The sequence below is a fragment of the Cupressus sempervirens genome, chromosome 4 (genome assembly GCF_028749045.1).
Source record: "Cupressus sempervirens isolate cs-2001-9-10 chromosome 4, ASM2874904v1, whole genome shotgun sequence".
Classification (NCBI taxonomy): domain Eukaryota; kingdom Viridiplantae; phylum Streptophyta; class Pinopsida; order Cupressales; family Cupressaceae; genus Cupressus; species Cupressus sempervirens.
This window is the reverse complement of record NC_143121.1, coordinates 818,624,845-818,640,990: the sequence shown is the minus strand read 5'-3', so window position 1 is coordinate 818,640,990 and position 16,146 is coordinate 818,624,845.

Sequence of the window (16,146 nt, the reverse complement as noted above, 5' to 3'; positions counted from 1 at the left end):
ATTGAACTATTAATATGAGTATTAAGAGAATTGGATCATAGTCAACTTTGAACCATTGTTAATTATTAGTTAGCTAATATTAATTGGAACGTTGCTATGGTTATGCAATTATTAATTAAATCAATTAATGAGAGTTAATTGGATTTAATTAATAATTATGTTATGTAATAGAGATTTAATTGATATAATTCTTTTAATGAGATTGTAGAAATATTGATATCAAGTTGATAGGTCTTATTCTTATGACTTGAATAACGACTTTAGATATTTTAATGGTGAAGACTTAGTAATATATAATTGAGAACTATTAGAATGATAAAAGGTCAAAGATTGTGATCCGATATTAATTGATCATTCTAATAAAGTTATAATCTCTTATTCGAAGAATGATAATTGGTCCTCTTATAATATAATGAATAATGATCCTAGAAAAGTTGAAAGGTTAATCAATTAGAATATGGATCATGGTTAAATTAAAAGTCAATGATGATCAGTTTAGTGAATATTTATCTTTAAGTTATTTTTAGAATATAATTCTTTATAATGGAAGGATAATGCTATCGGGGAACAAATGGGTTGACTTGTAGGTCAAATGATGAAGTTTAAGACACTTAAAATTATATTTGCAAACAGAAAACTGGAAACCCCTATACATTATTCAACTATGTAAATTTAGGAAACCAATCGTGTATTCTCTATGCTTCTTGTTTTGGGTTTTGGGTTGACTAGTGTTGACCAGTCCTAGGTTGTTACCAGAGGCTCGGGGGTTATGAGATATGATGGCATGTTGATCTTATTTGGTCTTAATTTTTATAATCTCAACCATGGTAATATGATCGTATGCTCTATGAAATGTTTGTATTTGTTCATCAGTCTTCATGTGTGAAGCTGAGATGTATGTGTATGAGATACCTGGGCTAATTATTTTTGAGTCATCGATCAGTTATCCTTAGATTATTTTCGAGTCGCCATGATGGGGCTGAAATGTGGATTTATTTCTTGATGATGTCATGTTGTGACATGTTTGACTCAACCATTTTGGAGTCTTCGATCAGTTCAATTTTGAGATATTTTTGGTTGCTTATTGAGAACCAATGGATATTGTGATTTATTTTGAGATATATTTTGATTATTGAGAACCAATGGATACTTATGATTATCAGTGATGCCTTCAATTGCCAATAGAGAACTGTTGTGGTCATGATTTTCTATGGATGCTTTTCGGATGCTCATGGCAATTTGATGATTTTATTATGTTTTTTGATTTTGAGATTTATGATTCCATGAGCTTAAGGTAGGTAATCTACTTGTAGTGTCGGGAAGTGGCTTGCAATGGGGGCCGGGGCCCTAAGTGGCTGCCAGGGTAACTCATTGTAAGTTTGGTTAATAAGTGATAACATTTACACACTAAATGGAGATTAAGTGAACCTAAAAAGATAATTGTTTTGATGTTCTCGCCCATGCCTTGAGCGCTTGCATAGTACTAAGATGGGAGTAGTGAGAACGCATGGTTGCGACTGTGCATTTCGTAGTATGTCTCATCAGTATGAGAGGATACTAGTGGCTGATGAGATCAATATGGACCCGTGGAGTTTAGCTAACTGCCAGGATAACTTATACGTGATAATTGCGATGACACTTTTCCACTTGCAGAGCAAGTTTCCTACATGTCATTATTTTGCCTCTAGGAATTAGATGTTGACTTTGTGTGTGTTGGAACCTTTGAGTAGTATACTTTTAGGATTCCTGGACTTATAGAGATTTGTACTTTGTGAATTGATATCCTATTTGGGACTTGAGATTATCTCCTCAGCACGGTGAGAGTGGACCACTTAAGTTCTACGTAATCGGGTGGTAGTATTTTTCCACTCTTATCATTTGAGATCTGTCAGAGACACCATGGCTGGAGCATTCTTGGTTGGTATTTATCTTCATTATATTCTTGGAGCACTATGATAGATGATATACCTTATGATGGACGTATTTTTTGGTATGTTTCCTATATTGATGATTTGCATATGTTAGATGATGGTATCCTATGCTTTACTTTGCATGTTAGTAGGATGTTTTAGGAGTGACATTCTTACTATGTTAATACCGATGATCTCTTCAGTGCTTTGGAATGTTACGCACGAAGGGATGGCTAGGATCCATGATGGTCTAATGATGCTATTAATGGTTGGGAGGAACCGTGCACTTAGTTTATTTTGTTTGATCTTTATGATGGATGTATATATTTTCTATGATGATGTATCATGTGATTATCTCTACTTTGATTTATCATGGATTGGAATAGGATGATGTACCTTATTTCACATATGTATATATTCTTTTAAGCCTTCATACCCTGTGACATGTACAGTGGATGATTGAGCATTTGGAAATGTAATGTATGAACATTGGACTTATCATTATTATTCATGTGGATGTTGTACTAGATGGATTCATGTATGTTAGTTAGTAACTCAACATTAAGGGATTCTTAAAGAATGAAATCGGTTATGTATGTTATTTTTACTTTTAGATGGACATTGCTATTGCTTTCGTTATTATGTACAAGTTATATGTGGTATTTACTTTCATGTTATAAAAAAAAATGTTTCCAAACTTAGTGAAATTCTAGGTTAATTCTTTGGATCCCTTGGCGAGGCATTACATCTATAGTGGCCCTATTCTTAGGTAAATCTTTTGTGCATCGTACCTCACTTGAAAGTCATCCATATCAATGTTTTTGTTCACAACATGGTTAGGGTTGAGATTTAAAACCTCTCTAATTAATTCAAGAAAAACCCTAAAAAGATTTACTCTAGCATGGTTCTTTACCCACCCCATAATTGGATCATATTTCTTGGCCAAATCCATCAACAAATCACTATCAAAGAAAACTCTGGGGACTATTAATTTACCAATGTCAAACTCCCATATATTGCTCATAACAGTGTCCAATTTTTGCTCTGAAAACCATTTTCTAAATAACTCTAGACCTCTTGTGGAGACTTGGGCATCTCATACCCAATTAACCTTGTCATAAAAACTCTTTTCTGTGGCTACCCTAGGGTTTTTAGGAATCAACTTCCTCCCCTTAGTTATTTCATGTATAGATAAAGAAAATTGTTCCAAGAAAGTCATCATGTACAGAGCACTTCAGATAATCAATCTGTCCAGTAAACTCTTTTCGTGGAGACATTTTGAGATTTTAAAATTTCTATCTCCCTAAATTCTTATTACTCTGAAGTTTAAGAACACTTACCCACAAAACTCTACTTCACTCTATGAAATTCTTCGCTGCAACTTGCCAGATTTCTCTATGAAATTCTACGCCCTAGCTCAAGATTTTTTTTGTGTTTTGATAACCTTTTGCAATTTTGTGGTTCAATAAATGGCGAGATCATGAATTATATTTGAGCATTGAAATCACATGAACAAGCTCTGAACCATATTAACTTTCAATAGCCATTTTTTCTCAATTTGGATCATAATTTAAAATCTTATCCTTCAATTTCACCAGATTGGACGGCTTTCATTCAAAAAAGTAACAAGCTTTATGTCCTTAAGAGTGGGGCAATGTGTCACATTATTTCTTACTTGCATTCCTTAAATTTCTTGCATCTTAAATTTGCAGATAAGTGCCAACCGTTGATCAAGACAAGATCAATGACTACACAAATATGTTGTTGAATAAGGCCCAACCAACCATTTTAACCAATAGGAATTCTCCATATGAGTCTATTCCTTTTGACGACCTCCACACAAGTGGGTCCCATATCACCTTCTAAGTGAATGAGTACTTGACATCATTATTTCCACGTGTCAAGCTGGTGCATTCCCACTTTCCTTATTTATTGAGCATCTTCTTATTTTAGGCCTGCGCTAGGCATTGATCTTGGAAAATCAATGGAGACACTGATTATATCTTGTAGACCTTCTAAGTTAAGAATTTAGACATCACCATGGACATGTTTTTGCATGGCGCATACCTACTTTATGTAAACTTCACTCAAGTTCTTAATTCAGGCAAGCACCCTTTGTTGATCAAGACAAGATCGATGATGTAAGAAAAAATTTGCACTCTATGGTTGCTTCATCTACTTGGGCCAAGGAAATGATTACTTTCAATCCTCATGCTCTGACTAATCTGACTACTGCATTAATTTTTGAAACTTTTGTTGCCTGTAACATAAGTACTTCAAGCTAAGAAAATGTGGCATACAACATGGCATGACTCAGTTCTTTCTCCTTAGTTGGCCCCATTATGACATGCAACATAAAGGCACATACTTTCATTCCTTATTTATCAAGCAGTTCCTTATTGTAGGCTTGCACTAGCCCTTGATATCTAAAGGATCTGTGGTAGAAATTTTTTTGATCATAACAAGTAGACAAACCTCTTCATTGGCACAACTGGTAGCACATGTCAGAAATTACTTTATAGCTTGGCATACTACAACACACACTAAGTATTCCTAACCCCACCTTGCTACATGTCCAAAAATTGCTTACCCGCTTTATTTAAAAACCTTGCATCTCAACATTGCAAGAATGTGATACCCGTTGATCTGAACAGGATCAATGGTCACACAGAATGCATAGTAGATTGGGTGTTTCTTAATAAAATAATCAAGTAAAATAGAAAATGAGCTTTTAATAAAGTCATGCTCATGTAAGCCCAACCTTAGGATAAAATGATATGCCTTAAAAAATCATTTTTCTGAAAAATTATTTTCGAAGGTTTTCAAAACTGGGTTAAAATAACAGGGCACTAGGGTTTTTAAAGATTTCTCTGAAGATAAACCTTGAGAATTTAATAGAATTTCAATGATATAGAGACCAATCTATGAACTATGGTAATCTAAGGATTTGAAAAATATAAGGAACAAAAGCCTAATTTGCAAGATACAAAGACTCATGATTTTTCACTAAATTTTTCCAAAATTTCTTCATTGTGAAAAATTAGACCAACAGTGGCTCTATCTAGGGGTGATAGACTGCTTGAGTCTTATGCAAGAATTTAAAATCTTTGGGAGAGTAGACCACATACTTAGTATAGGGATGTCAACCTTTTCAAAGAGCATAGAACAACACACAGAAAAGAAAATAGATTGTACAGGGATATTTACAAGTATTTACAAAATAAACAAAATGTACAAGAACACAAGGGAACCTAAACTACTATTCATGGAAAACATATACTTTTAGGAAAAGCACCTCTTCAAGAATTTTCCATGAACTAGAAATTCTAGAATACTTCCAATAAAATCCTTTAGAAAATATGAATCTTCTCCATTTGTGTCACAAATGTTATATGGGCCAAGCCAGATTGGGTAAAATTTACCATGTTTTCCTTTATCTTCCACTCTTGCATTCCACATCAATACCATGTCACCTATTTTAAATTTCCTATCAATGACCCTTTTTTCATATAAGTGCTTCATTTGTCATTTTAATTTAGCATTCTGAATAGAGGACTCTCTCCTTGTTTCTTCTAGTTACAAGATATCATCTGTTCTAAGTTGCATCTCATCAATGATATCATCTTCATATAGTTGAATAAATTTATACATCTCCTTTAGGTTATTTTTTGGGATTCTAGCTTTTATTCCATAGACCAAATCAAATGGGGCGCATCTAATGGCCTTTTTCATAGTAACCCTATCAGTCCATAGAGCTAATGGAAATTTTGAATCCCATGCCTTCTTGTTTTCCCCTAGAATTCTTTTGATAATCTTTAGTATACTCTTATTGCTTCATTTTGCTTGACCATTCCCTTGAGGATGATAAGGTGATAATGTGTACTCTATAATGCCATAATTCTTACAAAAAAATTATATTCCTCTGATCTAAAACACATAGCATCATCTATTACATTCTTTTGTGGGCAACCATATATAGTTATAATACTATTTAGGATGAAATTAATCACCACCTACCTTGTTGCATTCTTAGTAGGGAATACCTCAATCCACTTAGTGAAATGATCAATGGATAATAAGATCCATAAATGAACACCATTGGATTTATTTGTGATCTCTATTAGGAATAAGGTGTCTCAACCTTGTATAATTCCTATTCTTGTTATTTGTTTGTTAATATGTATTTCTTGCAAATAATGTTGATCTGTCAACATCTTGAATTGTGTGTAAGGAGATTATGACTAAAACAATTATGATGAATTCCTATGACATGTAAGAGCTATGTTAAGAAGATTCAATGACAGGTGAAGGCATGTGGCAACTAAGATATTTGAGTACTATACACTCTACCCCAATAGTGGGGTTCGGGGCATCGCCCTGAATTTTTTTTTTTGGGGTTCCTATTTTCTTGGAGAATGGTAAAACCCTAATACAGTTTACCTTTGGGAGTAGCCCTAAAGTGAAGTGCATGTTATAAGCATTTTGAGCATTGTGAAGAGAAGTGATGCGAAAAAGGTATATTGTTGGTACTGCGAGTAGCTACTGGAGTTTTCTATTGTTGATGTTGAACTTGCATTGCAAGTGTATTGTAACCTTGTGTTGAAGATAATACATTGTGCAGGTTCTGAAGGGGTGGGGTTGTTATAACAAAAGGTTTTTCCCCACCAAAAAATCCTTGTTTTATGTGTTCCTTTCTCTATCTATTTTTTGTATGCATGGTTTGCTGCAATATTGTTGTTTACATGATATTGAATCTATAAGTGTAGAAGATTTTAATAGGATTTGCATCATACTTTCCTTATGAGATTAGTGTAGGAAGTTGTTTCTACATCTGAGTTTCCTTACAAGTGGTATCAGAGCTTGATCAACTTTTGATCCTAGTTGTTGGGTAGGGTTTTTTGAGCTAATCTCAAGTTGAGTAGGAGTCTTGTGCAAAGCATCTTGAATCTTATTTACAAATTGAGATGGCAAGTTCATCATATGGAAGAATGGAGGTGGAGAAATTTAATGGCACTAATTTTGAGTTGTGGAAACTCAAGATGGAAGACATGTTGGAAGATTGTGACCTATGGGAAGTGACTACAAGTGCTACAAGACCAGCAACTATAGCTCAAGCAGATTGGGATATCAAAGACCATAAAGTTAAGTGTCTCATAAGACTCTATTTAACCGATGTAGTCCTTCTGAATGTTCTAGATCAGAAAATTGCATATAGTTTGTGGGAGAGACTTGGGGCCATGTATCAGGCCAAATCTTTGGTGAACAAGTTGTTCCTGAGGAAGAAGTTGTATTCTTTGCGAATGAAGGAAGGTGGATCCTTAACGGATCATTTAAATGCATTTAATCTGTTGGCTGCATAGTTGACATCAGTTGGTGTCAAGTTAGAGGAGGAGGATTGTTTCTACAAACTTTTGTGTTCTTTACCGAATTCATGGGACCATCTTGTGATGGCTCTTGGAAGCACATTAGTCACCTTCAAAATGGATGATGTGGTGTCTTCACTGCTATTAGAGGAGATGTGGAGAAAGGCTTCTGTTTTAGAAAAAGAAGCCCTTGTTGTTCATGGGAGATCCACGGAAAGAGGGAAGAAAAATGACAATAAGGGTATATCCAAATCCCATGGGAAGTCAAAGACTTCCAATAAGTCCAAGGAAAAATGTTGGAACTGTGATAAGACTGGGCACTTCTGTAAAGACTATAAAGAGCCTAAGAAGAAGAAGAAAGCCTCAGATTCTGGTTCTAAAAAATCTCAAGAAGATGGCGATGCATTCATCATAGCTTTGGTAGCCCATGCATCTGATGATGTGTGCTTGGTTGACTCGAGTGCATCTTTTCACATGACCTCTCATCAAAACTGGTTCTCAAAATATGAAGAGTTCAATGGTGGAAAGGTGTACTTGGGTGATGATTCTCACCTAAAGATAGTTGGACATGGAAGGGTCACTATCAAATTTCCTGATGGACAAGTAAAGGGAATCAATGGAGTTATGCACATTCCAGGTTTGGCACGAAACCTATTATCTATAAGTATGCTAAATGATGTAGGTTTGCAAGTTGTTTTTTCTAAAGATGGACGTAAGATGATGAGAGGAGCTATGGTGATTGCTAAGGGTACTAGGAGAGGTACTTAGTTTCAGGTTGATGCATACATTTCTTAGTGTAATAGTTCTTATGTTTCAAAGAAGAGAGCAGCTATCACTTAATCCCCACCATTTGAATGAGTAGTAAAGAAGACTGTGGTTAGTGGTTCTGATGGTAGTGCAACAAGTGTACCTAAGGGTGCAAACACTTTGGAAGGAAAGCTTCCTGCAGAAAAGATAATGTTGTGGCATATGAGATTTGGCCACATTGGTGAGAAGGGTCTCAGAACCCTAAAAAATAAAAATCTCATTGACGGGTTAAATGATTGCAATCTCAAGTTCGACTTCTGTGAACACTGTGTATATGGTACTCAAAATTGTGTTCAATTTTACTCTAGTTCTCACAAATCTTTTGATGTTTTGGATCTTATTTATTTTGATGTATTTTGTCCTGTAAAAGTTCCTTCAATCTCCAAGTCTGTAATTTTTGTATCTTTCATAGATGATTATAGTAGAAGGACATGGATTTATTTCCTTAAAAGTAAGACACAAGTCTTTAGTCAATTCGAGGAATTTAAAGCCCTTGTAGAGAATCAGACTAGTAAGAAGATTAAATGTGTGAGAACTGACAATGGTGGTGAGTTTTGCTCAGCAGAGTTTGAATAGTTTTGTAAAGAACAAGGTATCGAGAGGCATAAGATAACTCCGTATACCCCACAACAAAATAGAGTTGTAGAGAGAATGAATAGGAGACTGATGGAGAAGGCTAGGAGTATGCATAGTGGAGCTGGTTTAGAATAAAGGTTTTGGGCCAAAGCTGTGGCCACTGCTTTCTATCTGGTTAACAGATCTCCTAAATCAACCCTCATTGGTAACACACCCATGGAGGTGTGGTCTGGTAAGAAGCCTTCAATTAGACATCTTCATGTTTTTGGTTGTGAAGCTTATGCACATGTTCCAATGGAGAAAACATCTAAGTTGGAAAACAAAGCTATTAAATGTATTTTCATCAGGTACAGTGCTGGTGTGAAAGGATACAAGCTTTGGGATCCTGTGACTAGTAAGGTGTTGTATAGTAGAAATGTTATTTTTAGAGAGCTAACATCTTCTCCTATTGTGCTACAACCAGATGAAAAAGAAAAGGAAAAAGATGTTGTTCAGTTGCCTCCTACCCCTGAGAAGACTGAACAGAGAGACCATGTTGGGTCTAATGATGAGGAGAGCTCTTGCAGCTCTAATAGTTCAGAAGAAGAGGAGAACAACCTCAACATCATCCCTTGAGGAGATCCATGAGAGAAAGAAAGCAACCAGAAAGGTTTGGTTATTCTGTGTTAGATTCTTGTTGTACTTTTTCTTTGATTACTAACATTGATGAGCCTAGATCTATGAAAGAGGCTTTGGGCATGGAAGATGCAAGTTCCTGGATTGAGGCTATGGATGATGAGATGGCTTCATTAGAGAAAAAAAAAACATGGGACCTTGTACCTTTGCCTAAAGGGAGAAAATCTGTTGGCTATAAATGGGTGTTCAAGAAGAAATTCTGTGCAGATGGTAGTGTTGAAAGGTATAAAGCTAGATTGGTTGCAAAGGGGTATTCATAGGTAGAGGGAATAGATTATGGTGAAATATTCTCTCTTGTTGCAAATTTGACATCCATTAGATTTTTGTTATTTCTTGTTGCATCATATGATTTAGAGATAGAATAGATGGATGTGAAGACAACTTTCCTTCATGGTGATTTGGAGGAAAATATTTATATGTCACAGCTTGAGCACTACATTGTTAAAGGTAAAGAATCATTTGTTTGCAAATTAAAGAAATATCTACATGGTTTGAAGCAATCTCCTAGGATGTGGTAACTTAATTTTGATGCCTTTGTGTTGTCAATTGGATTTGTAAGATCAAAATTAGATCATTGTGTTTATTTCAGAGTTGAAAATGATGGCCTTCTTATTGTTGCATTATATGTTGATGATATGTTGTTGTTTGGGAAGGGTAAGGGTATGATTTCTAATTTTAAATATCAGTTGTTAGTACAGTTTGAGATGAAAGATCTTGGGGCAGCTAGGTACATCTTGGGTATGGAAATCAATAGAGATAGGTCTAATAGAAAACTTTGGTTGAGTTAGAGTAAGTATGTGAAGTCTGTGTTGGACAAGTTTAGCATGGCAGATTGTAGACCACTATGTGTTCCTATTCCTGTGGGAACAAAGTTATCTGTAGATGATTCTCCAAAATCTCCTAGTGAGGTGGAGGACATGAGTAGAGTACCTTATGCTAGTGCAGTTGGCAGTCTTATGTATGCTATGGTTTGTACTAGACCAAACATTGCCCAACCAGTGGGAGTCCTTAGTCAATTTATGGCTACTCCTGGATGGATACATTGGGATGTAGTTAAGCGAGTATTCAGATATTTGAGGGGTACATCAAATTACTCCATATATTATCATGGTAACTCTTTTGGATCTCAGCATTTAGTTTATATTCATGGGTTTGTGGATTCAGATTGGGCAGGTGATATTGATCGTAGGAGATCCACCAGTGCTTATGTGTTCACTATGTTTGGTGGTACCATCAGTTGGATGAGAAAGCGACAACCTGTGGTTGCTTTGTCCACTATAGAAGCTGAGTACATGGCTGCTACTCATGCTTGTAAGGAAGCCATTTGTCTTAAGAGATTGTGTTCTGATGTTGGTGTTGATGTAGAACAGATTACTATTTGGTATGACAGTCAGAGTGCTATTTGCCTTGCGAAGAATCCAACTTTCCATGCTAGAATGAAGCAAATTGATGTGCAGTTTCACTTTGTGAGAGATATGGTGGAAGATGGAAAGGTAAATTTGGAAAAGGTAGATACTGTGAAGAATGTTGCAGATGCATTAATGAAACTAGTGGGCACTGAGAAGTTCAGATGGTGTTCGGAGTCTATGGGCCTTTTGGCCTATAGAAATTAGTTCCTATTATGTTTCTATTGCTCTTACAAGGTGTTCAAAAAGTGGGAGAATGTTAGGAATAAGGTGTCTCAACCTTGTATAATTCCTATTCTTATTATTTGTTTTGTAATATGTATTTCTTGCAAATAATGTTGATGTGTCAACCTCTTGAATTGTGTTTAAGGAGATTATGACTAAAATGGTTATGACGGATTCCTATGACACGTAAGAGCTATGTTAGGAAGATTCAATGATAGGTGAAGACATGTGGCAACTAAGATATTTGAGTACTATACACTCTACCCCAATAGTGGGGTATGGGGCATCGCCTTGAAATTTTTTTTTTGGGTTCCTATTTTCTCGTAGAATGGTAAAACCCTAATATGGTTTACATTCGGGAGTAGCCCTAAAATGAAGTGCATGTTATAAGCATTTTGAGGGTTGCAAAGAGAAGCAATGCAAAAAAGGTGTATTGTTGGTACTGCGAGTAGTTACTGGAGTCTTCTATTGTTAATGTTGAACTTGCATTGCAAGTGTATTGTAACCTTGTGTTGAAGATAATACATTGTGCAGGTTCTAAAGGGGTGGGGTTGTTTTACCAAAAAGTTTTTCCCCACCAGAAAATCCTTGTGTTATGTGTTCCTTTCTCTATCTATTTTTTGTATGCACGGTTGGCTACAATATTGTTGTTTACATGATATTGAATCTATAAGTGTAGAAGATTTTAATAGGATTTGCATCATACTTTCCTTATGAGATTAGTGTAGGAAGCTAATTTTTGCACCTGAGTTTTCTTACAATCTCGCCTATAAAATCAATTCCCCATTGTTGAAATGGTGTCTACACTTCAATTGGTCTCAATAGAAAATTCCTAGAGAATTTTAAATTTCCACTAAACCTTTCACAAGTATCACATATTTTCACAAATTCATGAGCATCTGTAAAAAGTGTAGGCCACCAAAAACTAGCTCTCAAGATCTTATAAGCAGTAATTTTTTCCATATAGTGAACACCACATACACTTTCATGCATTTCTTTTAGGATCCTTTTAAATTCATTTTCATCCACACACTTTAAAAGTACCCCTTCCATATTCCTCTACCACAATTGACCCTACACTATAAAATACCTTATGGCCTATAACTTAAGGGATCTTTTGTAATTATTTGTTAACTTTGATGGAGATGTCATATTTTGCAAATAAAAAATTGTATCTTTGTACCAGTCAGAGATATCCATATCACAAAGATTATCCCTACAATTATCATCAAGTTGATTAATTTGGTTTGCCTCTAGATTAGCTTATGTCATCAATTTGGCCAAACCTTAACCCCTAACTAATTTGGTAATTTGAATATTAGTATTGAACTCGTGTATCCTATTAATCCATTTACACCTCCTACCAGATACCTCTTGTTGTGAGAAGATGTCCTTCACAGCAGCAATAGGAACAAAAGCAATGACAATAGCTCCTATTAGGTAGCATCTAACAGCCTTAACTCCTTTCACCAGTGCATATGCCTTCTTTTCATTGATGTCATACTTAAGCTCTATTTCTTGCAAAGACTTGCTGAAGAATGTAATGGATTGCTCATAACTTTCCTCATTCTTTTGTAACAATGCTATGGGAATAGTGTGAAATGAGGCAAAAGAAAATATATGCATTGGTTTATCATAATTTGGAACTTTAAGGATAGGGTCATATTTAATAGCTTGCTTAATTTTTTGAAATGCAATACTAGGTTCACCATCCCATTTTATCTCAGATCCTTTTTTTAGCATCCTTGATATTGGCCTACTAATCTCTACAAAATTTGTCACAAATCTCCTGAGAAAGTTGATCTATCCAAAGAATGACTGAATGCCTTTAACACTTTTAGGTTTTTGAATATTGTCTATTGCTTCTACCCTTTTAGGGTCAATCCTCACTCCATGCTTGCTAACTAAATGTCCTAACAATTTTCCTTCAGTGACACCAAACTGACACTTTCTAGGATTTAAGGAGACACCATACTTGAGGGCCCTGATAAACACCTTTTCTAAATGCATGCAATGATTATTTTCATCCTTAGAATAAGAAATTAAATCATCTTGATATACAACCAAGAATTTATTAATGATATTAGCAAAATCCACATCCATTACCCATTGAAAAGTTGCCCCAGCATTGGTAAGCCCAAATGGCATTTGACATATACATAAGTACCCCATAGAGTAGTGAAAGTAGTTTTGAACTATTCTGACTCTTTGAAAACTACTTGATTATATCCTAAAAATCCATCCATCATGGACATAAATTTTAAACCAATGACCCTTTACAACATGGCTTCCATATTGGGTAAACCATAATTATCTTTTAATGAAGATATGTTGAGATTCTTGAAATCAACACATAAACTTATATCTCCATTTTTCTTTCTTACTCGTACTAGATTGGATACCTAAGAAGAATGTCTGATAGGCTTTATGATCCCAGCATCTCTTAACTTGATCAATTATTCTTTCATTTTGGGAGCCAAGGTTGGATTTATTGGCCTTTGTTTTTGTCTAAAAGGTTTAGCATCTGGTTTCAAAGGGATTTCATGTTGAAAGAGATCTTCTCTACAGGCCTATAGATCATCATATGACCATGCAAACACATGTCTATACTTCCTTAGCAGGTCTATTAAATCTTTCCAAATTTTAGGAGGCAATCTCTTACCAATATATACCTTTTTAGGTATTTCATGAGTTCCCAAGTTGACCTCCTCTAAATCTTTGGCATTATATCCACTAGTGTCCATTTGTGACCTATCTTGGTTGTCAAAAATAGTTTCTAAAACAACTAGACCTTTTGTAATTTTATTTGTTTTCAATTGTACAACTTCCTACCCAAAAATAGTATCTTTTCCATTTATGTTCTCTACATAAGCTGCACAATCAATTTCTTGTCCTAACAACATATTCTCATAGTTTAAAAATCTCTGAATATTCTTATCATCTTCAAACACTTGCCAATTCTGAACATTATCAGGGATAGAGGGTCTAGTTTGAATCTCAATTTTAGACACATGAGCAAATGTAATATCATTAGGTTTTATTGCTATATTTGCTAGTAAATATGTCTTCTTATTATTTGTTCTATCTTTCCAAACTATCCCAAATGCATCAAAACATTCAATCATGTCCCATACTACATTTATATACTATTTTAATCTTTTATTCTTTGAAACATAAGCATTTCTTACTTGGGATAACACTAATTCAGAATCTCCTACAACATGTAAACACTTTATCCCATGCTTATGAGCCAATTTAAGACCTAACAATAAAGCCTCATACTCTGCTATATTGTTAGTACAAGGGAAACTTAAAGTAAAGGAGAATTTTTATGTTACCCTTGTTCGAGATATCAACAAAATGCTTGCACCAAATCCATCTTTGCAGCAATCACCATCAAAAAACATAGTCCATAATTCACCCTTGTCTTTTTTTATGTCAGCTTCCATTTCCATCTAAGACTTATGCTTGTATTTCTTCAAAGTCAAAACCTCAGCTCTGAATGCATTAATATTTGTATCCACAAAATTTTTCATGTTGTCTTCTACATATTCCTCTATCATGTATATACTCTTAGGCTCCCTATTGACTTTTATCAAATTCCCCTCAGTATTAAAAGTAGAAAATGACAAGTCACACTATAGACTCCCTCCCATGGCAACACTCCACTTCTTGGACAACAACATACCATACTGAGGTGGAATGTAAACAACCAATACACTCATAGTAAGTTCTTTGTCAGGGTAGGTGGTTAATCTATATGGCAAAGAGTTTATAGTACCTATGACTATCACTTCTCTTTTATCCATAGCACAACATCTTCCTTGAGTTATATCCACTTTTAAGCCTAATTCCTTCATTATTTTAAAAGGCATCATAGTATTGGAAGCACCCAATTCAATCATGCAATTTTTAAATATTTTACCATTTATACAATACTTAAGAAAAATGGTTCCACATTTTCCAAACACTAATTTACAGAATTATCCAAAAACATTTGAGGAATTTGAGAGACGACTACTTTAGCTTCATTATCTTTTACCTTTTCTTTAATAATTTCTTTGGGACTATGATTTTCATTATAGTCCAAACTTACCTTTACATTAGTATTTCTCAATCATGCTAAGGCTTTATTTCGGTGCTTAGGGATCTTTAGCAATTCAGACAAAGGAACCTTAATAGTAATCTAAGATAAAACAACAAGCGTATCTATGGAAGAATCAAAAAGATTATCATTAGTCACATTCCTTTTCTCATCTTGTTTATCCAAAATTTTCAAAGCATTTTGATGATTCTTATCATGTTTTGCAATAATCTTTGATACCTTCTCATCTTTTTTTTTTTCTAGGGACATTATTTGAGAACCCCACATCTTTAGGATTTCCTCCTTTCTTTTGTTCCCATCTTCTATTAGTAATTTTAACCTTCACAGTAGGAGCTTCTTCAGGTTTCAAAATTTCCCCCTTTTTAGGAACAGTTTCTTTTATGAAGATACTAGCCATCTTATCATTTTCATCCCTCTGAACCATGTTTCTAGTTTGAATGTGAGCTATCATATTAGCAATAATTTGATCAATCTCTTCCCTAGAAGTTTTTCTTAGTGTTACTTCTTCTTTTGCATTTACCATGTTACACACATTATCTTCCAAATCACTCTCATCAGAAAATACTTATTGTTGTATGACATTCTAAAACTATCATTGGTCATATACATCTTGGTCATAATCTTCATAGTTAGAATAATTTTATTCAAACATATTACATCCTATATCATCATTGTTTTCTTCCTGCTCATGACATTTTTCTACTACAGTTTGATTTCTTGGGAATGACAATGCCACTGCACAAGATTCAGGAGAATGGGGTAATTGACATGCAAAGCACCATGTAGATTCAGCAATAAACTTAGGATCATCCACCAAATTTATAGAATTTTTTGATAGAGGATTAGGGGTGACCTTGTTGTTGTTATTCTTAGGGGGAGGAACATTAGGCTGACCATTTTCCAAGTGGTGTTGTAAGGGAAATTTTGTAACCTATTCTGTCTATTGAAATTCAACTGATAAGGGACCCTATTTTCAATGAGATTCCTATCATTTTTAACCTGAGAAATATTTAGACTCTTTATAGCATTTAGAACTTGATTTATCTCACTAGGCTCTTGCTTCTTCCCACCTACACCTT